The sequence below is a fragment of the Schistocerca cancellata genome, chromosome 5 (assembly GCF_023864275.1).
Source record: "Schistocerca cancellata isolate TAMUIC-IGC-003103 chromosome 5, iqSchCanc2.1, whole genome shotgun sequence".
NCBI lineage: Eukaryota > Metazoa > Arthropoda > Insecta > Orthoptera > Acrididae > Schistocerca > Schistocerca cancellata.
Window position 1 is genome coordinate 465,036,691 of NC_064630.1, and position 27,960 is coordinate 465,064,650.

The following is a 27,960-nucleotide window of genomic DNA, read 5'->3' on the forward strand; positions in this document are numbered from 1 at the left end:
TGATGGTCGCATCCGCGACATCGCGATGAACGCACATTGGAAGCGTGTATTCGTCATCGTCGTACTGGCGTATCACCCGGCGTGATGGTATGGGCCATGGGGTGCCATTGGTTACACGTCTCGGTCACCTCTTGTTCGCATTGACGGCACTTTGAACAGTGGACGTTACATTTCAGATGTGTTACGACCCGTGGCTCTACTCTTCATTCGATCCCTGAGAAACCCTACAATTCAGCAGGGTAATGCACGACCGCATGTTGCAGGTCCTGTACGGGCCTTTCTGGATACAGAAAATGTTCGACTGCTGCCCTGGCCAGCACATTCTCCAGATCTCTCACCAATTGAAAACGTCTGGTCAATGGTGGCCGAGCAAGTGGCTCGTCACAATACGCCAGTCACTACTCTTGATGAACTGTGGTATCGTGTTGAAGCTGCATGGGCAGCTATACCTGTACACGCCATCCAAGCTCTGTTTGACTCAATGCTTAGGCGATTCAAGGCCATTATTACGGCCAGAGGTGGTTGTTCTTGGTACTGATTTCTCAGGATCTATGCACCCAAATGCGTGAAAATGTAATCACATGTCAGTTCTAGTACAATATATTTGTCCAATGAATACCCGTTTATAATATGCATTTCTTCTTAGTGTAGCTATTTTAATGGCCAGTAGTGTAGTTTTCCCGTAGCTCGTCCACGCCGTGGTACAAGGCGAGTGAGCAACAACACAGTACTCCTGTCCGTGCGCCTTATAGGGGTTGCAAGTCGTCGGTGCGAAGGTATAACAGGACTGTCAGAGACGTGAGGGAGTGCGTGTGCTCTCTGCTTCGTTTTGTTCCGCCGACTCGTCCGGGCGTGCAACGTCCTTGGGTCTGAAAGGACGAGCCACGAAAACCTGTCGCCGCACAGCCAGGAATCCGGCCAGGAGACGGCCGCACGTCGCGTGAGCGAACACTCGGCCCACGAAAGCAGAGCTGCCTGCATTTACATGCAATTAAGGCGGCGCGACGCGATCTGATTTAAAGCGCCCTTTCGGGGAACGAGGATAATAGCCGGCGCGTGTTTTTGTGGAGGCCGCCCTTCTGCCCTTCTGCATACAGGTCCGGCCCTGGCCCTGCAGCGGCGATGGGGGGTACTCTCGCCCCTCTCTACCTGCCCGTCAGCGCCACCCTGACGTTTCCATTGCAGCCGCTCTCCAGGGACTTCCTCACCCACATAACAGTGTTCCGGCAGGGAGAGGGGATACGATCCACAGCGACCGGCAGGTGTATGTTTGTGCCATTCGCGAGAGCAGCAAACAGCTTGCAATTTTCTAGAGGTTTATCTTTCTTATAATTGTCTGTAACTTTCCTAAAGTTAATAAAACAATATTTTTTACTAGTTCTCTAGTCCCATCTTTAGAATGGTTAAACCATATATTTTTTTAATGTTCAGTCCTATCTTCACGTTTTGCCAAATCAGGACCAACAGAGATTAAATACTGGGTGATTCTACATCTATATCTACATCTACGTGATTACTCTGCTATTCACAATAAAGTGCCTGGCGGAGGGTTCAATGAAACACCTTTAAGCTGTCTCTCTACCGTTCCACTCTCGAACGGCACGCGGGAAAAACGAGCACTTAAATTTTTCTGTGCGAGCCCTGATTTCTCTTATTTTATCGTGTTGATCATTTCTCCCTATGTGGGTGGGTGCCAACAGAATGTTTTCGCAATCTGAGGAGAAAACTGTGATTGACATTTCATGAGAAGATCCCGTCGCAAGGAAAAACGCCTTTGTTTTAATGATTGCCACTCCAATTCACGTATCATGTCTGTGACACTATCTCCCCTATTTCGCGATAATACAAAACGAGCTGCCCTTCTTTGTACTTTTCCGATGTCATCCGTCAGTCCCACCTGATGTGGATCCCCCACCGCACAGCAGTACTCCAGAATAGGGCTGACAAGTGTAGTGTAAGCAGTCTATTTGGTAGACCTGTTGCACCTTCTAAGTGTTCTGCCAATGAATCACAGTCTTTGGTTTGCTCTACCCACAGTATTCTCTATGTGATCGTTCCAATTTAGGTTATTTGTAATTGTAATCCCTAAGTATTTAGTTGAATTTACAGCCCTCAGATTTGTGTGACTTATCACGAAATCGAAATTTAGCTGATTTCTTTTAGTACTCATGTGAATAACTTCACTTTTTTCCTAATGCAGAGTCAATTGCCACTTTTCGCACCATACAGATATCTTACGTAAATCATTTTGCAAGTCTTTTTGATCATCTGATGACTTTACAAGACGGTAAAAGACAGCGTCATCTGAAAACAATCTAAGACGGCTACTCAGATTGTCTCCTATGTCGTTAATATAGATCAGGAACAATAGAGGGCCTATAACACTTCCTTGGGGAACGCCGGATATTACTTCTGTTTTACTCGATGACTTTCCGTCTATTACTACGAACTGTGACCTTTCTGACAGGAAATCACGAATCCAGTCGCACAACTGAGGCGATACTCCGTAGCACGCAGTTTGATTAGAAGACGCTTGTGAGGAACGGTGTCGAAAGCCTTCTGGAAATCTAAAAATATGGAATCAATTTGACATTCCCTGTCGATAGTACTTATTACTTCATGAGTATAAAGAGCTAGTTGTGTTTCACAAGAACAATATCTTCTGAAACCGTGCTGACTATGTGCGAATAAATCGTTTTCTTCGAGGTACTTCATAATGTTCGAATACAGTATATGTTGCAAAACCCTACGGCATATTGACGTTGGTGATATAGGCCTGTAATTCGGCGGATTGCTCCTACTTCCCTTTTTGGGTATTGGTGTGACTTGACCGATTTTCCGATCTTTAGGTACGGATCTTTCTGTGAGCGAGTGGTTGTATATAATCGCTAAATATGGAGCTATTTTATCAGCATACTCTGATAGGAACCTGACTGGTATACATTTTGGACCGGAGGCCTTGCCTTTATTAAGTGATTTAAGCTGCTTCGTTACTCCGAGGCTATCTACTTCTATTTTTCTCATCTTGGCAGTTGTTCTTGACTGGAATTCAGGAATATTTACTTCGTCTTCTATGGTCAAGGAGTTTCGGAAAACCGTATGTAATAACTCTGCTGGCACTGTCATCAGTGACTTTTCCGTTGTTATCGCACAGTGAAGGTATTGATTGCGTCTTGCCACTGGTGCGCTTTTGTATGACCAGAATCTCTTTGGATTTTCTGCCAGATTTCGAGACAGAATTGCGTTGTGGAAATTATTAAAAGCATGTCGCATTGAAGTACGCCCCATATTTCGAACTTCTGTAAAACTTTGCCAATCTTGGGGATTTTGCGTTCTTTTAAATTTGGCATGCTTTTTTTCGTTGCTTCTGCAACAACGATCTGACTCGTTTTGTGTACCATGGGGGATTAGTACCGTAACTCATTAATTTATGCGGTATATATCTCTCAATTGCTGTCGATACTATGATTCAAAAAGAAAGAACAGATTTCAGTTGTGTATCACAGACAAACTATAAAAGTTAGAAACACGTTGCGGATGTCACTGAACAGAAGAAGGTTGGAGGTTCAAATGGTTCAAATAGCTCTGAGCACTATGCGACTTAACTTCTGAGGTCATCAGTCGCCTAGAACTTAGAACTAATTAAACCTAACTAACCTAAGGACATCACACACATCCATGCCCGAGGCAGGATTCGAACCTGCGACCGTAGCGGTCGCTCGGCTCCAGACTGTAGCACCTAGAACCGCATGGCCACAGCGGCCGGCTAGGTTGGAGGTTTTATCACAGCTGCTCTGTTATTTGTTTGTAGCAACATAGCGATTACAAGACAATGGAAATCATTTTGTGTGTTGGTATTTGCGCGAAATCAATCTATTTTTCGAATGTAACGTCCGTTCCGCCGTCGTTTCGGCAAGAAGCCGCCTTAGCGCAAGCAGATTTATGACTGGCATACAAAATTCTTGGAAGTTGGTCGTGTATGCAGAGAGAAGAGCACTGGTTGGCCATTCACGTCCGATGAAAATGTCAAGCGTATCCGAGATGCGTCCACACGGAGCCCTCGGAGGTCCACGAGACGGGCAAGGCAGGAACTCCAACTTCCTCAAACAACGGTGTGACGCGTTCTGATGCGACGCCTGCATATGAAGCTACAGTTACCCCAGCAATTGCGCCCCGGCGGCCGTAACAGAAGGTACGAATTTTACTATTCGTTTCTCCAGTATGTAGCAGAGGACACTTTTCCCGAACGACTCACCTTTTCGGACGAATTCGATGTTTCATCTACCGGGTAAAGTAAACTGCCATAATGTATGAATTTCGGTGTCACAAAATCCTGGCGTCTTCGTCGAACATGAAAGCGACTCACCGAAATTTTAATGTGTTTTGTGCCGTTTCTGTTCACAAAGTTTACGGACCTTTCTTTTTTGCGGAGGAAAACTATGACAGAAACGTCACATGCTGGAATACGGGTTGTTTCCTTAACTTCACAAGGACTCCAATGATTTCACTTCTATGCGCGATGGCGGCGCCCCGCCTCACTTTCACCTTGAGGTGCGGCGTTATCTTAACGTCACCCCTCAACGTTGGTTTGGAAGAGGTGGAAAACAAGATATTGTTCATTCTTTTGGGCCTCTCAAGTCACCAGACTCACAACTTGCGATTTGTTTCTGTGGGGGTACGTAAAAGACAGAGTCTTTGTCCCATCTGAGGCAGCTACTCTTCAAGAGCTGAGAAATCGAATTGTTGAAGCTGTCGATTCAATAAACAGGGACATGCTGATTCGTTTGTGGAGTGAAATAGACTACCATTTAGGTGTTTCTCGAGCAATGCATGTTGTGTATATTGAGTGCATAGTATAGTGTCCTTGCGAACACAGAACTTTGAACTTTAGTTTACCTAGTGGCACGCGCAGTATGTTTCAATCTTTCATAGTTTGTCTGTAATAAACAACTGAAACATGCATAAGGAATGGAGGACTTTTGCACGAACCCCGCATTCTTCATCTATTAAACACCTATTCGATTCCGGTTAACACCAACTCTTTCTTCTATATTTAGAAAAAGGGAAAGAATAAACCACAAACTACAGAGGTATAAGTATATTATTTTAACATATAAACTGCACAATAGTGTATTAAATAACCGTTTAAACCCAGTAGCAGAGTCACTCTCACAAGAAGAGTAGAACGGTTTCCGAAAATGGAGAGCTTGTATTGACAATGCATTTACTATGAAACAGCTAATAGAAAAACGAAGGGAATACAATTTGCTTATGTATATAGCGTTTGTAGATCTAGACAGACCTTCGATAAGGGAGACAAGGATGAACCATGGAATACAATGGGTAGACGGGACTGTCCTAAACACATAATAATGTGTATAAGTAGTTTTCATAATGGCACCTGCTTCAGACTCAATTTATCTAATAACAGTGGGGGAAATATAGTCACCAGTCAGGGAGTGAGACAAGAGTGTGCATTATCACCCTCGCTTTTTAACTTTTTTAAGGACGGCATCCTACACAAGTGGATCAGGCACCACCTGGAATTAAGTCAAGAAGGACCGCTTCAAATGCGCTGGCTTATGCTGATGAGTCAGTTATTATGCAAAACATACGTAAGATTTGTAAAGAATTAAACTAAAAGTTCTACGCTCAAATCAGTAACCATGGTATTCCAAGGTAAAAACCCGATAAGAGCAAATATTTCTTAGATTACATTTTTAGAAAACTTTCAACGTTTTAGTTATTTAGGCTGTGATATCTCGTATAATTACGATAGAGATGTAAACAATAAATTAGGAAGATACCAGACAATGTGCGGAACTATTAGAAGAATACTGGAAACAGTACCAAAACACAGCTGAAGACGCACAGAACGATGGCAGTGCTGGCTATTCTATATGGCAGTGAAACGTGGGCATCAAGACAGAAAGACCGCAGCTCATATACAGCCCATAGGCATGAAATTCATTAGGATATTAATGGGACACGCGCGTTTTGGCAAAATGAGGAACCAGGACATACGGAATCAGTTACACATATTTTCAATACGGGAACAAATGGAAACAGCATTTAGAATAATGAACAATACAAGGATTCCGAAAAAGGCACCGTCATACAGGCCTATTGGCCGCAGGGACCCAGGAAGACCGAGGCAAAGTTGGACTGAGACTGGAACAGGCCGAAGGACCAATTCCCTGATACATTGATGATGATGATAATGATGATGATGTGAGAGGCATGTATTTCAACGTTGTTGTATTTCAAGGTTTTAATTTATCCTTAGTTGATTTCGGTGTTACATTACACCATCTTCAGAATCCGCTGTGGCAGCAAGCGACCGTGTGTGGGTATGGAAAGCTCGACAGTTTTACTGTTTTCGTAGGCGTGCGTTGCCTTTTTAGCTAGTGTGCCACGGTTAGTCAGCAGAGTCCTCAGACTCAAGTACCTAGTTGGATGGTTGGCGAAGGAGACGGACATAGCGAGGTATTATAGAAGCCAGTAAATTATACCGCCTGACAAAAATAGTGCAGAGAAATTTACTAAGAAGTTGGCAGTGTGAGAAAACTTTTCTGTACGACGTTGCACAAGTTCTGGCCTGTTGGCAAGCACGGTTTCATTTGCGAAGGGTGTCATAAAGTCATTATATCCTGTCCTGAGGCAAGCTGGTTCACATTTGTTATAACTGCTCTTTGATATCCTGGATTATGGCACTGACGGAGTACAATGTGGTTCCACACATGTTCTAGTGGGGTCAGATCTGGGGCTCTTGCTGGCCACGGGAATAAAAAATAGCTCTGAGCACTATGGGACTTAACATCTTAGGTCATCAGTTCCTAGAACTTAGAACTACTTAAACCTAACCTAAGGACATCACACACATCCATGCCCGAGGCAGGATTCGAACCTGCGACCGTAGCAGTCGCGCGGTTCCGGACTGAAGAGCCCAGAACCGCTCGGCCACCGCGGCCGGACCCACGGGAATACCTCAGTATCAGACGGTTCATAATGACACGTGCCCTACGTGGACGAGCATCGTCCTGTTGAAAAATGGCACAATGATACTGTTCAGTGATACGAGGACGTCGGATGTCGTCCGTGACTCAGCGTTGTCCCGTCAGAGTTCTCTCCATCACCGCCAGCTGCGACCTCCAATCATACCCGATGGCTCTCCACAGGAGTAAACCGGTGTGCCTCTCCAAAACGTTGGGAGAATGGGATCCATCCCCAGGTCACTATGATATCCGCCTACGACGGACACCTGACATACTTCAGAACTGAGATTCATCGCTGATCACAGTACAATTCCATTCGTTGGCTGGCCATGCTTCCCCGTCACGCAAGCACTTCAAACATACCCGTTTGTGTTATATTAACGGAAGCCTGCGCATGGAATGGTAATTCAGTAGTTCGGCTGCTGCATGTGGAATGACGCGATGCCCATTACTTGTACTCGGATGGCAGACGCAGAATGGAAATGGTTACAGTGTGCTTGGTGCACAAAATGGGGATCTTCCCTTGCGATGGACAGACTTGACTGACCGGAACCTTGGCGACGAATATGCCATGCATTCCAAAATCGGGTGATTGTCACATCTGTGTGCCTCACAAATCCGGGTATTCCACTATTAACCAGCTGGCCAAATGGAGAACCACAATGTGGCCTCTTTCAGACTTCGTCAGGTGCCGAAAACGCTGTCTAACATCTGGCGTTGTTCACACACCTTATACACCCTACCAGGCCTGGCAACAACACTATTGCACTCTGGTGGCCCTTCTGTCTGTCACAAAGTGTTGCAGCTCTAACCATTTACATTCCCGAGGAGAGCGTGCATATGTATGAAGTTACAATCACATCCGACCACGTCTTCCGGGTACTTCACTTTTTTTGCTAGGCGGCGTATATTTGCGTTCATGAAATTTGATGCATTTGTGTTTCTTTCTCTGCCGACTTTGAACTGTACCCCTGTTTTGTTCTTGGGTTATTATCTGCGGTGGCTGCTAGTAGCCTTGTTCGAAAACTGTGTGCTGGACGTGTTAACAGTGAACAAATTCCATTTTCGTGGTCGCATCTCAGAACCCTTCCTGATAGCTGCCAGATAGCTACCGGAATTTTAATCATTATCTTTGGAGTTGTGAAAAATTTAACCGTCTCGAAGGTCAAAGAGAGGCTTATGACCCTTATCCTGCAGAAACACTTATGCCCTTCACAAAATGAAGCCTGGTGTGGAACGCGTGTGTCGTGGGCGAAAGCACTCTGGTACAGGCAGCGCACCAGGTGCACACCATACACGCTAACGTTCCATGCATGGCGGTACGTGGTGTCAGTGGTAGCTTGACCTGAGGCACAAGGGATCTTAATTCGGCCGCAGGCAAAGGTTTCCAGTGGTCCCTGATAACACAACAGGTGTACCATGTGCCAGGATTTCATCCCTGGCTAATATTCGGTTGGCCAACGCTACTCGCAGTACCGTGTGTCTATACTACGCGGACGACCAGGACCTGGCAATGTTCCGCAAGCCACTGTTGATAGCAGCGACACACAACCGATACTTTGTGCTCAACATTTACAGCTTCCCAATGGCCCACAAAAAACGACCCCCTTCTAATGGGTGGGCCTGTTCAATAGGCGTACATACTGGTTGGCGGGGCATATTTGTACCTTAGAACAGATGTTGCAAACACTGTTCACCTCTAAACTCAGCATAGTTACTGCTGCAGAGTCAACACTGAGGGTGCACAGACTGACCTCCTGAGGGACATCTGATCTCCCTTTCCTGTTCCAGCCGCGTATGGTTCGCGGGAAGAACGACTGCCGGAAAGCCTCCGTGCGCGCTCCAATCTCTCTAATTTTACATTCGTGATCTCCTCGGGAGGTATAAGTAGGGGGAAGCAATATATTCGATACCTCATCCAGAAACGCACCCTCTCGAAACCTGGACAGCAAGCTACACCGCGATGCAGAGCTCCTCTCTTGCAGAGTCTGCCACTTGAGTTTACTAAACATCTCTGTAACGCTATCACGCTTACCAAATAACCCTCTGACAAAACGCACCGCTCTTCTTTGGACCTTATCTATCTCCTCTGTCAACCGGACCTGGTACGGATCCCACACTGATGAGCAATACTCAAATATAGGTCGAACGAGTGTTTTGTAAGCCACCTCCTTTGTTGATGGACTACATTTTCTAAGCACTCTCCCAATAAATCTCAACCTGGCACCCGCCTTACCAACAATTAATTTTATATGATCATTCCACTTCAAATCGTTTCGTACCCATACTCCCAGATATTTTACAGAAGTAACTGCTACCAGTGTTTGTTCCGCTATCATATAATCACACAATAAAGGATCCTTCTTTCTATGTATTCGCAATACATTACATTTGTCAATGTTAAGAGTCAGTTACCACTCCCTGCACCAAGTGCCCATCCGCTGCAGATCTTCCTGCATTTCGCTGCAATTTTCTAATGCTGCAACTTCTCTGTATACTACAATATCATCCGCAAAAAGCCGCATGGAACTTCCGACACTATCTGCTAGGTCATTTATATATATTGTGAAAAGCAATGGTCCCATACCACTCCCCTGTGGCACGCCAGAGGTTACTTTAACGTCTGTAGACGTCTCTCCATTGAGAACAACATGCTGTGTTCTGTTTGCTAAAAACTCTTCAGTCCAGCCACACAGCTGGTCTGATATTCCGTAGGCTCTTACTTTATCAGGCGACAGTGCGGAACTGTATCGAACGCCTTCCGGAAGTCAAGGAAAATGGCATCTACCTGGGAGCCTGTATCTAATATTTTCTGGGTCTCATGAACAAATAAAGCGAGTTGGGTCTCACACGATCGCTGTTTCCGGAATCCCTGAGGGTGCTGCATTTTTTTCCGCCAGTGTAGATGATGCGCAAGATACGATTTGGCATTTGCTTTCAGTGATTTAGGGAAGTGACGCGAAATTATCTCCTCTAGCGCTAGACGATTATTTAATCAGTTAACGTAAAAAAATAACTGAGACGAGTTTACGCTCTTTTTATTATTGGTAGACTCACTCGGCGGACAAAAAGAAGGTTGTTGGTTGTTGGGTCGTTTTTTGGGGAGGAGACCAGACAGCGAGGACACCGGTGTCATCGGATTAGGGAAGGACGGGGAAGGAAGTTGGCCGTGCCCTTTCAAAGGAACCATCCCGGCATTTGCCTGGAGCAATTTAGGGAAATTGCGGAAAATCTAAATCTGGATGGCCGGACGTGGGATTGAACCGTCGTCCTGCCGAATACGAGTCCAAAAAGAAGGCGAAAATCTGAAGAAACAGCAGAATTTTGCCCTAATACGCCGTTGCCGCATGCCAGCGCAAAGCCGCTTACATCGCTGTGGGTATTTCGCAATCTAACGGGTTTCCCCTCGTGATTCTCGTAACAGCCTGTTGCCTGGTGATATTTTCTAACGATCTCAAACAGCAGATAGAGATCCTCTCCTCATATCATAGAAACAGTGTACTACTTTTGTTTGTGAAAATGATATAAAATATAAATAACAAACAATTACACAATTTATGTAATCCCAATGCAATAGCCCTCACCTTCTGTGCTATGAGTAGATAATTCTCCGTAACGTCTTGTAATTGGTTTTCGGTTACTTCTGCCATAATCACACACATCGTGCGACGTTGTCAATCGGCTCATTGCATCATACAAGTATAAAGCGTGAAAGAGTTACCAAAGCATCGAGCGTGGTGGCGCAGTGGTTAGCACACAATACTCTCATTCGCATTATGCCGGTTCAGATCCCCGTCCGGAGATTCCGATTACTTCATCGTCGACGAGAGATTAAATCCCAGTATTTCTTGTTCCAGAAGTAGCAGGAATTACAGTGGGAACTACGTACTGTTAATCAGTTGCCCATGGGTTCCTGCCACTGAATTACTCAATTTGTATAAAACAAAAACGTAAGTTAACAAACACAGAGCCAAAGCGTCCGTTGATGTGCAAATAAACTGCCGAAGTTAGCGTATATTTGATTTATTTGAGTAGTTAAGATCATCAGACACAAGCATCTCATTCGTTGCTCTGGTGGAAACACGTTGGAGGCCTAAAATAACGCTTTGCATCATTGTCAACAAAAAGCGAAGTGAGTGGCATACACCATTCCAACATTGCTAGAAACCCACTCTTGTGTGGGCGTTTGCTTACAAATCAATTTATGTATGGTTAAGTTCTGCTATAAGCAAACACAGTTATTTAAATTCTTTCTGTCTAGATTTGTTTGGCTGAAGTTACAGCAACACCAGTGGTTAAATTTGTTTCTATCAATTATGAGGAAAATTCTCTTTACTGTCACATACAATTTCCGTTTTTAAGAAAAGTATTTACAAATGGAAACAGACACAGTATTTTGTATATCCCCTATTAGCACATGCTGTGGTTTTTGTGACAAAATGGTTCAAATGGCTCTTAGCACTATGGGACTTAACATCTGAGGTCATCAGTGCCCTAGAACTTAGAACTACTTAAACTTAACAGATCTAAGGACAACACACACATCCCTGCCCGAGGCAGGATTCGAACCAGCGACAGAAGCAGTCGCGCGGTTCCAGACTGAAGCGCCTAGAACCGCTCGGCCACTCCGGCCGGCTTTTTGTGACATTTTGTATTTTGTTTTATAGATGTTTTTCTTCCTACAGCTACATACATACACTGCAAGCCACTCTACGGTGCATGGCGGACGGTGCCACGTACCACTGTTACTTTCCTTTCCTGTTGCACTCGCAAATAGAGCGAGAGAAGAATGACTATCCATCAGCCTCAGAACGAACGCTAATTTCTCTCGTATTATCTTCGTGGTCCTTACATGAAATGTACGTTAGGGACAGTACAACGTTTTTCAGTCGGCCTCACATGCAGGTTCTCTAAATTTCCTCAGTAGTGCCTTGCTAAAAGAATAACTTCCATTTGAATTCATGAAGCATCTTTCACAGTTTGTTAGCTGCGACCATGGAGAAATTAATGTAGGATAGTTATTTACGTAGAAATTTACGACTGAGAATGTTAGACTGTTGTGGTTATCATTATTTTATTCTATCTGAAAGATTGCGTTTTGTGTCTGTGTGAGCAATATGTTTCCAATTTTTCATATTTTCCCATTATCTTCACTCTGAAACTTGAGCTGTGTCACTACTTACAAACTGCGAAAACAAGGTGGTCGGTTGGTTGATTCGAGGGAGGGAACCAAACAGCGAGGTCATCGGTCCGCCGGACTAGGGAAGGATGGGGCAGAAAGTCGACCGTGCTCTTTGACAGGAACCATCCCGGAATTTACCTGAAGCGATTTAGGGAAATCACGAAAACCTAAACCAGGATGGCCGTTGCGCGTTTGAACCGTCGTCCTCCCAAATGCCAGTCCAATGTCTTTTGTATATATGAGTTCACAGCCGCTGTGACTTGAATGCCGTGATTTTAGTATATAGGTTGTTTTTATTTTGAAAAAAATCTCTTTAGTTCATGATTTAGCCCAAGAAATTCGCAACGGCTGTGGACCATTTACATAAGAAAAATGACTTGCCCCAAGTATATACTCGTAACTTCAAGTGATAGCCAAGACAGGAACACAGGAGACCTGTAGAACAATGTGTCTACATCTACATCTACATTTATACTCCGCAAGCCACCCAACGGTGTGTGGCGGAGGGCACTTTACGTGCCACTGTCATTACCTCCCTTTTCTGTTCCAGTCGCGTATGGTTCGCGGGAAGAACGACTGTCTGAAAGCCTCCGTGCGCGCTCGAATCTCTCTAATTTTACATTCGTGATCTCCTCGGAAGGTATAAGTAGGGGGAAGCAATATATTCGATACCTCATCCAGAAACGCACCCTCTCGAAACCTGGCGAGCAAGCTACACCGCAATGCAGAGCGCGTCTCTTGCAGAGTCTGCCACTTGAGTTTACTAAACATCTCCGTAACGCTGTCACGGTTACCAAATAACCCTGTGACGAAACGCGCCGCTCTTCTTTGGACCTTCTCTATCTCCTCTGTCAGCCCGACCTGGTACGGATCCCACACTGATGCGTAATACTCAAGTATAGGACGAACGAGTGTTTTGTAAGCCACCTCCTGCTTGTGCGTGAGAGAGAGAGAGAGAGAGTGGGGGGGCGGTGTGGGGAGGGGGGAGGGGGGTACTGGCAGAAGTGAAGACTTGAGGGAGCCCTGTAATAGCATTCTTTCTCTAAAGGCAAGAAAGCAGTGCTTTCGTTAATATATCTCGACATTTGTTGCTGTCATTATATATACAGGGTGTTACAAAAAGGTACGGGCAAACTGTCAGGAAACGTTCCTCTCACACAAAGAAAGAAAATGTGTTAGGTGGACATGTGTCCGGAAACGCTTACTTTCCATGTTAGAGCTCATTTTATTACTTCTCTTCAAATCACATTAATCATGGAATGGAAACACACAGCAACAGAACGTACCAGCGTGACTTCAAACACTTTGTTAAAGGAAATGTTCAATACGTCCTCCGTTAGCGAGGATACATGCATCCACCCTCCGTCGCATGGAATCCCTGATGCGCTGATGCAGCCCTGGTGAATGGCATATTGTATCACAGCTGTCCACAATACCAGCACGAAGAGTCTCTACATTTGGTACCGGGGTTGCGTAGACAAGAGATTTCAAATGCCCCCATAAATTAAAGTCAAGAGGGTTGGGGTCAGGAGAGCGTGGAGGCCATGGAATTGGTCCGCCTCTACCAATCCATCGGTCACTGAATCTGTTGTTGAGAAGCGTACGAACATTTCGACTGAAATGTGCAGGAGCTCCATCGTGCATGAGCCACATGTTGTGTCGTACTTGTAAAGGCACATTTACTAGCAGCACAGGTAGAGTATCCCGTATGAAATCAGAATAACGTGCTCCATTGAGCGTAGGTGGAAGAACATGGGGCCCAATCAAGACATCACCAACAATGCCTGCCCAAATGTTCACAGAAAATCTGTGTTGATGACGTGATTGCACAATTGCGTGCGGATTCTTATCAGCCCACACATGTTGATTGTGAAAATTTACAATTTGATCACGTTGGAATGAAGCCTCACCCGTAAAGAGAACATTTCCACTGAAATGAGGATTGACACATTGTTGGATGAACCATTCGCAGAAGTGTACCCGTAGAGGCCCATCAGCTGCTGATAGTGCCTGCACACGCTGTACATGGTACGGAAACAACTGGTTCTCCCGTAGCACTCTCCATACAGTGACGTGGTCAACGTTACCTTGTACAGCAGCAACTTCTCTGACGCTGACATCAGGGTTATCATCAACTGCACAAAGAATTGCCTCGTCCATTGCAGGTGTCCTCGTCGATCTAGGTCTTCCCCAGTCGCGAGTCATAGGCTGGAATGTTCCGTGGTCCCTAAGACGCCGATCAATTGCTTCGAACGTCTTCCTGTCGGGGCACCTTCGTTCTGGAAATCAGTCTCGATACAAACGTATCGAGCCACGGCTATTGCCCCGTGCTAATCCATACATCAAATGGGCATCTGCCAACTCCGCATTTGTAAACATTGCACTGACTGCAAAACCACGTTCGTGATGAACACTAACCTGTTGATGCTACGTACTGATGTGCTTGATGCTAGTACTTTAGAGCAATGAATCGCATGTCAACACAAGCACCGAAGTCAACATTACCTTCCTTCAATTGGGCCAACTGGCGGTGAATCGAGGAAGTACAGTACATACTGACGAAAATAAAATGAGCTCTTAACATGGAAATTAAGCGTTTCCGGACACATGTCCACATAACATCTTGTCTTTATTTGTGTGTGAGGAATGTTTCCTGGAAGTTTGGCCGTAGCTTTTTGTAACACCCTGTAGTATGTTAGTGGCTGATGACATACGGGCATTAATGTGAACGCTATTTTCGTGAGGTAAATCTTTTCGATCAATTTCAGACACTCTATTATTCGTATTATCTGTCTTCCCATCTCAAAAGCTGCCATTCTAATCTTTTTGCTTTTTCATAGAGAATAGCTCAACAGTACTGTTGAGAAATTAAGAAAATCAGCCTTCAGTTGCAAGGTAAAATTTGATTAGTTTACCTAGGTTTCGATGCCAGTAGTGGTATCTTCTTCAGAACAAAAATTAAATTATTTTGAGGACAAAAGTTTTTTAATTTTTGTTCTGAAGAAGATACCATTATTGGCATCGAAACCTAGGTAAACAAATAAAAGTTCACCTTGCAACTGAAGGCTGCTTTTCTTAACTTCTGAACAAATCACAGTTGCTGAAGAGCTGGACTATGTTAAAGATTTGTCAACAGTACTGTGAGAAAGAGAATACTTAACCACGTCTGTTCCTTGCGCTAAGAAACGTTCGTAAAATTGGATCGTGTTTGAGAAAGCCCGCAGCACTTGCTTAGTTTTAAGAAACTCGTTAGTAGTTTCCACGGACGGTAACGTGTAGACAGTTCAGTGTGCTCGGGACGAACGGGACACAAACTAAAGTTACTGTTTCAAGTTAGATGAAAATTCATGTTACGTTATAAATGACATGCAGTATTGACAAATTGTCAGTTATCGGGAAATTATTAACGACGTATTACAACTAATCCTCGGCCTTACACAATTTGATGTTGCGGCTTATAATACGGTCCGAATTTTTGTGTGGTGACTTTAAGCCGTCAGAAATCGACTTCGTAGCTATCTCTGGAAGAACTGCAGGCCCAGGTAAAAGACGCCACTACAAAACAATCGTCACTGCATTACCCACTGTAGCGAGAAAAATCGCGGCCCAGCACAGCACTGATGGTGATCAGTGGGCTTTAATTAGGACAGACGAAGAAACGACTAGACAACGAGTGATCTCTAGACAGAATTGCCCTTAAAGCGGCTCTGGAAAACTGGCTTCTCCAGCGGCCAGCTGACTCTTAAACAGGATTTCGGAACTGGTTTCCCAGTCACATCTGCTACTAAAGACTGCTCGGATGAATATTAATGTACTTGGCTGGCTTTTAACATTATTTAATCTCCATGGAAATCTATTACTACCCAGAATGAGTTGTTAAAAATATGTATGACCTACACAACTACAAAAGAACGAATAATTGTACGTATGTGTAAAACAAAATCCGATTAAATCGTCTTTCACTGATAAAGAACCAAGAATCACGAATCAGTCGGATCAAGAAGTGTAACTTCAAAGAGCACTAGCGTACTGCGGTTGTTGTGCGAAGAAGTAAGGCAGCGCATTTTTCGGCACAAAGTTATGCGAGCATGGAATTAGTGAGCAGGTTTCAGAATCTCCCCACCTGAGATGACAGAACATGTGCAGTGGTCGCAAATCTATCGTCAGGTGGGTGTTTCTAGTCTGTTGTTGCTTCAATTTGCTATCGCGTATTATTTAAAGCTGTTAATAGGTATTTAAGTTTGTCTTCGCTTTCACCGACAGACATGAAATTCCTGGGGGATTATCAAGCAGTTCCAGGTATGTGATAGGTTAATTCCTAAGAGTGCCTCTACACCTTTCAGTGACTGGTTCAGTCAGTGGAACAGTTTTACGGAGATGGTTGGGCATCTTATGTAGGAATCATTGGAAAAAAAGATTTTTATAGCGATACACTACAGGAGAAATTTTAAAACGTTTCCACCTTGTGTACCAAACACCGATCTTAAACATTATGAATTGTTGATAAGGATTTACTGATTCATAGCGGCACGCGTTTCCATATGCGGACACACTAGACCACGACCCATCTGTAGGAAAGGAAAGCTGACAGTCCAGATGTTCTGATAACTGTTCATTCCAAACTGGCAGAATCTAACACGGGGCGATGGCGTGGAATCCTTAACTCATGAAGAGCATAAAATTTGATGATGTACCGACGCAACCATCTTTTCAATTCTTTTTGCACAGCTAACCGACGTTGCTTTTCTGCAGGCTATCTTCCGGTAGAACAGTGTTTTCTGGCATTCAGGCATGTTTCGGGTAGGTTGATGATCTTTTTGTTGTTTAGGTTACACTAACAGGAAATAACAAAATTACTTCGCAGGTCAATTTTATTTTGATCTCCCTTAGTATCTTGAGGCGTGTAGTAACAGGGCAAGAGAGTGTGCGTTGCTGCTGGTTTTTTTTTTTTTTTTTTTTTTTTTCAGGTACATTGAAAGGAACACTAACAGATGTCTACAAGAGTTACACTGGTCCCCATGTAGCATATCGTTTAGATCAAGGGCTATAAACACTCCGTGTCATCCTCAGCGTGTGGTCAGCACACGCACTCCCTGTCGATATGATGGTATTCTTGACTGAAGCCGCTGCTATTCAGTCGAGTAGCTCCTCATTTGGCATCACGAGGTTGAGTGCACCCCGAAAAATGTCAACAGCGCATGGCGGCCTGGATGGTCACCCATCCAAGTGCCGACCACGCCCGACAGCGCTTAACTTCGGTGATCTCACGGGAACCGGTGTATCCACTGCGGCAAGGCCGTTGCCTAAGGGCTATAAAGTAGGGGCTAAAAGCAACAAGTGGTTTTCCACTAAAAGCATTCATCGTGTTCGGTGTATGGCTAAGGCGCATCGTACTGCAACTGCAGCAGCAGTCTGAGCAGCAGGTGGAACCACAGTGACACGACGAATTGTTGCACATCGATTACTTCAAAGACGCTCTGTAGCTTGCGTTCCACTGACCCAAAACCACCGCCGTTTGCGGCTTCGGTGGCGTCAAGCGAGAGCTCATTGGAAGGCAGGGTGGAACTCTGTAGTGTTTACTGATAAAAGCTAGTTCTGCGTTGGTGCCAGTGATGGCCGTGTGTTGGTTTGGAGGTCAGTTGAGGGCCTACAGCCAACCTGTCTGCGTGCTAGACACATTGGACCTACACCTGGAGTTCCTGTCTGGAGAGCGAATGCGTATGGCAGCAGGAGCAACCTGCTTGAAAATTTGTACGTCAATCTAGTGATTCGACCTATTACGCTGCCATTCATGGCTCTGAGCACTATGGGACTTAACATCTATGGTCATCAGTCCCCTAGAACTTAGAACTACTTAAACCTAACTAACCTAAGGACAGCACACAACACCCAGTCATCACGAGGCAGAGAAAATCCCTGACCCCGCCGGGAATCGAACCCGGGAACCCGGGCGCTGCCATTCATGAACAGCATTCCACAGGGTGTTTTCCAACTGAATAACGTTCGCTCACATGCCGCTGTTCTAAGCCAACACGTTCTACAGAGCGTCGACATGTTGCATTGGCCTGCTTGATCACCAGATCTGTCTCCAATCGAGCACATATCAAACATCATCGGTCGAACAATCCAGCGTCATCCGCAAGCAGCATTAACCCTTCCTGTGTTGACCAAGTGCAACAGGCATGAAGCTCCATGCCACAAACTGACATCCGACACCTGTACAATACAATGGATGCATTTTCACATAACTGCGTTCAACATTCTGGCGGTTACACCGGCTATTAATGTACCAGCATTTTACATTTGCAATGGCTTCTCTCCAGCTTACATCAACCTGTGATCTTGCAATGTTAAACGCTTACATATGTTACCTAGAAAAATGTATTCCCGAAATTTCATTACTCTACATTAAATATTTTTTGGTGTCGTGATTTGTTTTTTTCGTCAGTGTAGAACGCATTGCTGTCCGTCTGAATAAATGTATGTCCCTCATCTGCTCCTAGATACGTATTGGCATATCGATAGAGTATTGAACATCGTATGGCTATTTCCTAAATCAATAATAGCCGCGCGGGATTAGCCGAATGGTCTAGGACGCTGCAGTCATAGACTGTGCGGCTGGTCCCGACGGAGGTTCGAGTCCTCCCTCGGGCATGGGTGTGTGTGTTTGTCCTTAGGATAATTTAGGTTAAGTAGTGTGTAAGCTTAGGGACTGATAGCCTTAGCAGTTAAGTCCCATAGGATTTCACACACATTTGAACATTTTTGAAATCAATAATAAATGCTGATTAGACATAGTGACATAAATATTTTATCAAATTTGTCCAATCTAAAAAATACCTTACTTTTTTATTAACTTTCTTCATTTTACGAAATTTTCGTTTACTTGCGTATCTTTCTCAGCGAAACCGCACTTCCCGCGGACGGTTGTGTTAAATATCGTTGCGCTTTGAATAATAATTCTTCTCATTTAAAGCAGCAACTAATTTCTGTGAAGTAGACACTACATTTTGACTGATGTAGAAGTCCTCCACCGTTTGCCTATTGACCGTTTTATACGTGTTGTCCTTTCCAAATTTTTTCACGTTGTTCCTCGATAACTTTAGTAACCCACGTAGTTTATTTTGGTGTTCCTTTCGCATGAACGCTACTGTTGCGAGGCAGATTTTTTATAGATTACTTTTTCTTTAATAGAAATCACGGTATTAATAAAAGAACATATTTGGCGCCGTTTTAACAAAAGAACTAAACACTTTATTACTTTACGGTTAAGATACGTTATATTCAAGCTTGGAACATTTTCTTGCGACTTGGAAGGCTTACCCATAACCATGTCTAACAAGAAAACGCATAATGATTGCCTAGGCAAGAAGCACAATCTAGTGGCGCAGTGGTGCACTGGTATTCGGAAGGCGAGTTCTTTAAATCCACGTCCGGCCACCCAGAAATGGGTTTCCCATATTTCCCTAAATCGCTCTAGGCGAATGCCGCGATGTTTCCTGACAAGCACACTTCTGTATACTTCCCCCATGCGATCTTGTGTTCCGTCTATAACGATCTTGTCGTCGACGGAACGTTAAATTGAAGTCCTTCTTCCTTTCAACTAAGGAACTAATTAAATAGTTCACTAAATATGTAGACAGAATTATAATGGAGCTAGTCACTTAACTAAAACAAAGAATGTAGACGACAAGAATTGAGGTACATCACCACTTACTGCGTTACGCTGCTAGGCTGTAAACAGATTCTCACAAGTCAAGTACCCCAGCTCGAAACACTAAAATCGAACAAATATTTTAAAATACAGGTTCGTGTCTGTTGTACCACTCATCAAGGTCATTTATCTGCAAAAGTCTGTATTTGTGCACAAACCATGTTTGAAGGCCGGCCGCAGTGGCCATGCGGTTCTAGGCGCTACAGTCTGGAACCGCGCGACAGCCACAGTCGCAGGTTCGATTCCTGCCTCGGGCATGGATATGTGTGATGTCCTTAGGTTAGTTAGGTTTAAGTAGTTCCAAGTTCTAGGGCACTGATGACCTCAAATGTTAAGTCCCATAGTGCTCAGAGCCATTTGAACATTTATAAGATGAAAAGATAGGTTTCACAAAACGTGCACTGTCACTCCTTGCGCTATTCCGTGGATAGTGAACTATATTTTCAGAAAACGAAAAATAAGGTAAAAAGACAAACTGCCGTGCAGTGATTAATTTTAGTTCATCATTCTTGTAGTGCAGATAGAGTAGAGCCAAGCTATCCGTTGTAACGTAATAACATAGTGTAGGGCCTAAATGAACCTTCTCAGAGAGAATTACGATCAGTTTTCACTACCAAAATTGCATGTAAATTCAATACATGCGTTTTTATAACGAGCACATTTTCATCCTGCAACAGTTGGCCATTTGTGTGATTGTTTCATGAGAGACTCGTTCTACTACTGATGATAATTCTTCACATTCATTTACAGATGGTCTATTAATTAATATCACATACATCAAAAGTAATTTTCACATTTATGTTCGTTTTTAAAAGCAGAACAGCAAAGGTGATTCTACATCAGGCATTATAACCGGAATTTAAAAGTATTTGCTTTCACATTGCTTTCAAGAAGATACTACTGGAATCAGCTTTGTAAACACATTTCCGCCACGAAATGTTAACACAAGTCTGTATACAAGTGCAAAATAACTATGAAATATCGATTATGTAACGCGACATCAGGTTTGTCAATTTGCAAGCGTACAAAATCAACTAGACATAGAAAATAGTATTAGTACTATTTTAAAGAGATACGTGCAGTAGTTGGCAGTATTTGTTTGTCTTTTGTGGCATTATCTTTAACGTAATAAACTTTTTTTAGGAAAATTATTCGATAATACTGTACTTTTTGTACCTTAACCAGGAATCACGAATTGACAGACCTTTCTCACCGAACTGCTCGCCGAGAGCCGAATGTAAAAAGCTTCATTTCCACTTTCACTAGCTTCAGCATTATGTTCCCTGGACAGAGTGGTCTAAATACTTCGCAGTGTCGCAGCTGCACACTTAGCTTTACAAATGAATGGCGTTGATAGTTATTCGAACAGACCTAGCTTACGTTTTAAACAAGTTTACAGCTCGTTTTAGCCATTCGAGCTGTGGAACTTCAGTTCATATTGTAACATTACGGCAAACTGCGTCTTCTCCCACTAAACGAGCCACTTCTCTCATCATTCCGTACTTGAAGAAATATACTTCGTGGATCGCTAAGTCTCCGAACTCTGAAATCTGTAGTACTTCAGGGCAGAATTTCCAGAGATTCCACAACACCGGGGAGAGCTGCTGCTTGACGAATCCATGCTTTCGCAACCACCGGACGGCTCCAAGAAATTGTTTAGCATTCAGACCGTCTATCCAGTCAGATACAGAAACCGCACGCAGGTAACTTAATTGACTATTTCCCTCTCGCGTTAGTCACGCCACTGCGAAATACTGCATAATGCCGTAACTTTTGAAACTTTTGTTAAGTACTGGGAAAAGCCTACCATCATGGGAAAATAAATCCGCCTTGAGTGAACCTCGTAGGTCTTCTCCACAACCCATTTAGGAGGATTAGGGTAAGAGCAACCTCTCATATCCAGGGTGGATACAGTCTCGGGAGTAGACAATAGTCATAGGAAGCGCAAACGTGCTCGGTCAGGTAATGGTATGTTACAGAAGAAGTGTTTCGGTGATAGAGCTGACAGTCGGTCGTTTGCTGGTATCTCCAATGGTGTCTCTAGGACTAGCAGTTATTCGTCCACTTGTGGAAGCTATCACAGTTGGCGATTGTGCTGTCCATAGAAGGCTGAATTTATTAGTCGCTAAACGTACACCCGAAGTTACAAGCTTTATCAAATGGTACTCCTAGAAATGGTTCAAATGGCTCTGAGCACTATGGGACTTAACATGTGAGGTCATCAGTCCCCTAGAACTTAGAACTACTTAAACCTAACTAACCTAAGGACATCACACACATCCATGCCCGAGGCAGGATTCGAACCTGCGACCGTAGCGGTCGCGCGGTTCCAGACTGAAGCGCCTAGAACCGCTCGGCCACCCCGGCCGGCTCGTACTCCTACATAACTCGCCAAGAGTCGGAGTAGAATCTCCGCAGTGCTACGTGGCGCTTCCTCGTCCTGCGAGTAATCAAGTGTGGTGCTGCCGATTCCGACAAGGGCATGTACAGGGTTACTATTTCACAACAGGTGAGCGACTCGGTGCTCGAGAGCATACCGTGCCACTAGCACCAGGTGAGCCGAGTGTTCCCCTTGTGATTGTTTTCACAACTTCGCGTCGCGCTGGATGCTTTGCGGCAAGATGAAACGACGCCGTGCTGCGCCGCACATTGCTCGTAGGCATTATATCATCGTTTTGGAATTTCCGCTTGCTATGACAATTCGCAAACTACGGCTATCGCTGGCATTCCAAGCATGTCCTCGCAATGCCGCTATCGTGACTAATCTGGATGTGTATTTGTAGCGACTCTTTTGGCGCCACTGGCCCATAAACAGTTCTCTGCCACGGCCTCAAGTTTTCGCGCTGTCGCGTATCATCTGCGTGCGGCTAAATGTCATGAATGAGTCTGATGATCCCTGCTTGTTTGACTAATCTCACTGAATTGAATTATTCCTAAACCTACGTGTGTCGAAAGATTTCTCCCAACTCAGTGCGTCGTTAGGTGTGAAACATTTTGATGATTCCTGCAAATATTTTCTAAGCCGGCCGGGATGGCCGAGCGGTTCTAGGCGCTACAGTCTGGAACCGCGCGACCGCTACGGTCGCAGGTTCGAATCCTGCTTCGGGCATGGATGTGTGTGATGTCCTTAGGTTAGTTAGGTTTAAGTAGTTCTGAGTTCTAGGGGACTGATGACCTCAGAAGTTAAGTCCCATAGTAGAGCCATTTGAACCATTTTGATTTAATCTAATCACATCTGTCGATAGAAGACATCAACCGAATCCTGCATTATCAGGTATAAAGCAATTCAATGGCAGAGGTCGAACATTTTATTACTACAGACTAATTTTTACAAAAAAATGAAAACATCAACTAACTCTGCTGATAATGCTACTTACTCGGAACAAATAGCGTTACTACCGGTTTCGAACAGACTCGTTTATTTTCAGACAAGTGTTCACGTTTAAAATTATGCTGCAGTCTATGTTGGCTGTTTTACGACGTGGTAAGAAATCTTTGGGCTGGTGGTGTCCTACAGAAAAAAAAACTATGTAAGAAAAACCACTACTTCATTGTAACTGTACCTAACAACTTTATTTCAGTTCATTGTCGGGTCTAGTAATAGTTCTTCTTATATTTTTTTGCTGTAGAGCACCACCACCCCAAGGAACTTTCACCACAACACCACAACATCGAACTAACGGCGAAAGCTAAATGTAATTTGAAACATGATCAGCCGGTTCGAAACCATTAACTACGATATATGTTGATAAGTAGCTTTATTTTATTTTTATTGTAAAAATTAACTTGAATTTTACAAAGACACGGTTTCACCATGTATGCATTCCAGATCGGATATGTACAGAATTTCGCTGTTTCTTTGCATAACACCAAATACTTTTACTCTTCTTCTCTACTTCTGGCATACGACTGTGAAAAACTGTTCAAATGTGTCGAATTCCTAAGGCACTAAACTGCTGAGGTCATCGGTCCCTAGACTTACACACTACTTAAATTAATTTCTGCTAAGAACAACACAGACACCCATGCCCGAATGAAACAATCTGTTCTGTGTCCAACGTCTTATACAGGATCATTCTGCATTCAAGAGGATATTTAACTTTTATCTGTTATCGCTGGCATAACTTCCCCCTCTCGGCATACACCAGCTGTTTTCCTTTTCTCCAAAGTTAAGCTGTATCTCTGTTACATGCTTTTCTCATTCCTTGCTGTTTCTGTTTTCGCTCGTCTCATACGATAATCTTATTTATTATTTCTCACTCTTCCTGTGACTATTCAACTTCTTCTACACATTAACTCCATCTGAACCGCTGCTACACATTTCTATTAGCTATCACTACTCACAGTCGACAAGAAGATAATGCGTAATTAGCTTACTGCAATATTAATATGACTGACATTTCTTAAATTCCGTCAATGTTATTACTATATATTACTCATGTCTGCCGGAAAGAAATGCAGCAACCTCAAGAATTGTTTTCATTGGTAGCAGGGTATCATACGTCTCTACTGAGGGGTTATAGCGTTAGAGATTCATTTGCCACGATCAGGGGCGCCCAGATGACTTGACTGTTCATCCACTGTTTTGGCTCTGTAGGCAGTAACTGTGCTGAGTTTAGAGGTGAGTAGTGTTTGCAACATTCATTCTATGGTACAGCAATGCCCCACCGAAGAATATAAACTCCTGTCGGACAGCTTAGACCATTTGAACAGAGCCACACTGTAGCCCCCTCAGGGGGGGGGGGGGGGGGGGGGGAGCTGGATGAACTTATCGACGGACTGCTGCACATTTTGATCGGTGGTGTGTCACTGCTTTCAGTAGTGGTCTGTGGAAAATTCGCAAACTTGTAGACGAGGTTCTGCATGTCTGCGCAATACATATACACATGTGAGGATCGACACATTAAGCGAGCAGTGATAGTCGACCGAACACAATTCGTGGTCGTATTCCAGGCACACGTGGCACTTGCAGTGTGTAATGGTACTTGAATTACGTAACCATTACGGCATCTCACCTCAACCTCTTGATACCAGCAATATTTTACTGTGTTTCTGTAAAATAGTTAACATATTTCTGCGACAACATTCAGATTTGATTTCATTAATGTAGAGGTACTTCGATACATCGATATGTTTATATTGCAATGATATTATTCTTATGTGTATTCTTTCTTTTGTCACTATGATCTTTGACGTACTTGTAACCCTGATTTTTTGGGTGCGTAAGCGGTTATTAGAGAGTCAAGCCTTGGTCGTCATGTTAAAAAGACGCAAATTGTAGTCAGTTTATGAAATGTGAACTTTAACAGTGAGGAAGATATTTTCAAATATGTTTTATATTGTGAAGTGATGTTTTGGAACGAGTTACGTGATATTGCAACAAAAGTAATAAAAAAGAAGAGTAACTTAAATTCGGAGTCTGATTACTTTTTTACATCACCATTATCCTAACTTGCAAAAGTTTAATCTTCAAGAATGGTTTATGAAACACATTTATAAAACTTTTGAATATCCCAGAATAACACCTAGGCCTCTTTGCATCCGAGCTTGGAATCAACTCTACCTAGATTTTCGACGATTGAGCCATGAGTTCACAACGAGACCAGCGTGGGAAACACGAAAAGATGAGTGCCTAGTTTATCCATTATTTCAAGAAATGACTTTATTAACTGTGCTCTAACCGCACCTGCCACATAATATAACTTTGTTGTTGCCCGAAAATGACATATTTAGCAGCGTGAGTAACATTACAATTATAATTAATTTTTGACCTTTGTTGTGGTAGGGTTGTTAGAAGTGTCATCAGGGACAACTGGGAACTGTCTGCTTGCAGCAGGCTTGCGATCACGTCTTCCTCTGACAAGGCTACCTTTGGAACCACAGCCGCGTGGTCTTGGGCGCCTTGTCACGGTTCTCGCGGCTCCCCCTGTCGGAGGTTAGAGTCCTTCCTCGGGCATGGGTGTGTGTGTTGTTTTTAGTGAAAGTTAGTTTAAGTTTGATTAGGGACCGATGACCTCAGCAGTTTTGCCCCATAAGACGTCACCACAAATTCCCAAATTCCATTGGAACCACAACATCTCCAAGAATGGTTACTCTGGTGTCGTGAAAGAGTTGACTGGACAGTGAAATGGCGCTTCTCTCGTATCGTCTTCAGTGATGAAAGTAGGTTCTGTCTGTATGTAACTGGTGGACGTACACGCATACGCGGAGAGCAGGCAACAGTTACGACTCGAGGCCGCATTTGGTCTTTTTGTTGACTGATGTAACCAGTGTCCACTATATTGCACAGGCTGTTATCCTCATTGTACTGCCATTTTTCCTATGGGAAAGTTGTTACCTTTTCAAAAGGACGATTCACGTCCACATACGGCTGCTGGGACGCGTCGTGCTCTTCGTCGCGTCGAAGAAATCCACTGGCCAGCAACATCACGAGATCCCTCAGCAAGTGAACACAGGAGGAGGGGGGGCATTAGAGACGGAGCACAAGTTCGGAAGCCGTCCGGTGTAACCGAGCGGTTCTAGGCGCTTCAGTCTGGAACCGCGCGGCCGCTACGGTCGCAGGTTCGAATTCTGTCTAGGGTATGGATGTGTGTGACGTCCTTAGGTTAGCTAGGTTTAAGTAGTTCTAAGTTCTAGGGGACTGATGACCTCAGATATTAAGTCCCATAGTGCTCAGAGCCATTTGAACAATTTTTGAACAAATTCGGATTGGAGACGGATGGAGAAGGAAAGCGTCCGTGTCAAGGTACCATCCCGGCATTTGCCTTACGCGATATGGGGAAATCACGGAAAACCTAAATCAGGATGGCTGGACGCTGGTTTGGACTACCGTCCTCCTGAATACGAGACTAGTGTACTAACCACTACGCTACATCACTCGGTCTCGAACTGAACACAGGGAACACTTATGATGAAGCGGGGACTTATTCGTTCTTCACGGCCTGCAAAAACCATTGCCGAAGAACTGCAACAAAAGGCGTTAGGTGCTTGGGACAGTCTATCGCACGATGCTGTTCGGCACTTTTAGGATCATTTGCATTCGCCAGGCAAGATACCATGCGCGCCAATGCGACTGTTTGGATACCCTTTAGTGTGACAAAGTTTTTCATTTGGTCTCCTACAATGGCGAGCTATCTGAAACCTCACTTGTCAATAGAGCGACCTTGTCCTTGAGGCTGTTTCATTTTTATCCGGCAGTGTACTATACAAAGCGTAATGCCAGTTCACTAAGGGTGTTTGCTTAGATGTAAGAGGGGTCCGAAGGCCCTAGTCTTGTCAGACGGAGTAAATAGATAAATAAATTTCCTGGCTGAAATAAGCCTTTTTGTCCTACCTCACTTCTGCTGCTGCTGACTCCGAATGTCCACTGTTAGCGCCAACAAATTTTCGATATTTCGACAGTTTGTTTCATAGCAGGGACGATGTCCCTGTGTCGATGGTGGACACAGATGCAGTCCCGAGGGTTACAGAGAATGTTTAGGGAGGAGAGCAACAGGTGTCAAGAGATGCTGTTCGCACCTTCCTCTCTATTGGTCCAAGCAGAAAAGAGAAACAACAGATAACATTGACGCGTGCTTTGCACCCTCGGTCATACTTTGTTCAAACCCCAGGCTGTAGGCACAGCTGTAGCGTGGAGTTGGTACCGCGAGATGCAATTCCGCCGTTGGGCAACATTCCACGAGGCGAAGGCCGGACATCACCGGGCAATGCATCAGCCGGCCTACGGGCACTTGCGTGGCACGCCGGCTGAATACTAAGCAGTGGAAGAGGCGGTTAATTAACGTCAGCAACAGCGACAGGTGTAGTAGGGGGAGTCCAGGCGGCCGCCTAGCCTGTCCTACACCCATCTCCTCCGCGCTCGGTAATGTGCCTCGCGACTCTACAAGGAAATACAGGCTCGCCTCAGCTTGTCTCGTATATGCGGATTCTGTGCGTGTTACGCTGGCATTCAGCACCTGATCCCTATTTGGGTACGGTGTCGACAATCTCTTCAATGAGACAAATGTCATTCTTTTACTTCGAATAACGGTAACTTCTATATAAAGGATGGTTAACTGACCTTATCCAGT

General features: G+C 44.2%; 1 protein-coding gene and 1 pseudogene across 2 annotated transcripts in view; both read right to left on the reverse strand.

The window, feature by feature from the left end:
* The window catches only part of LOC126188119 (SPARC-related modular calcium-binding protein 1), an 805,467-nt gene that overhangs the window by 515,551 nt on the left and 261,956 nt on the right, over positions 1–27,960 (reverse strand). The window lies entirely within an intron of this gene.
* On the reverse strand, positions 17,364–17,481 carry LOC126189061 (5S ribosomal RNA; annotated as a pseudogene).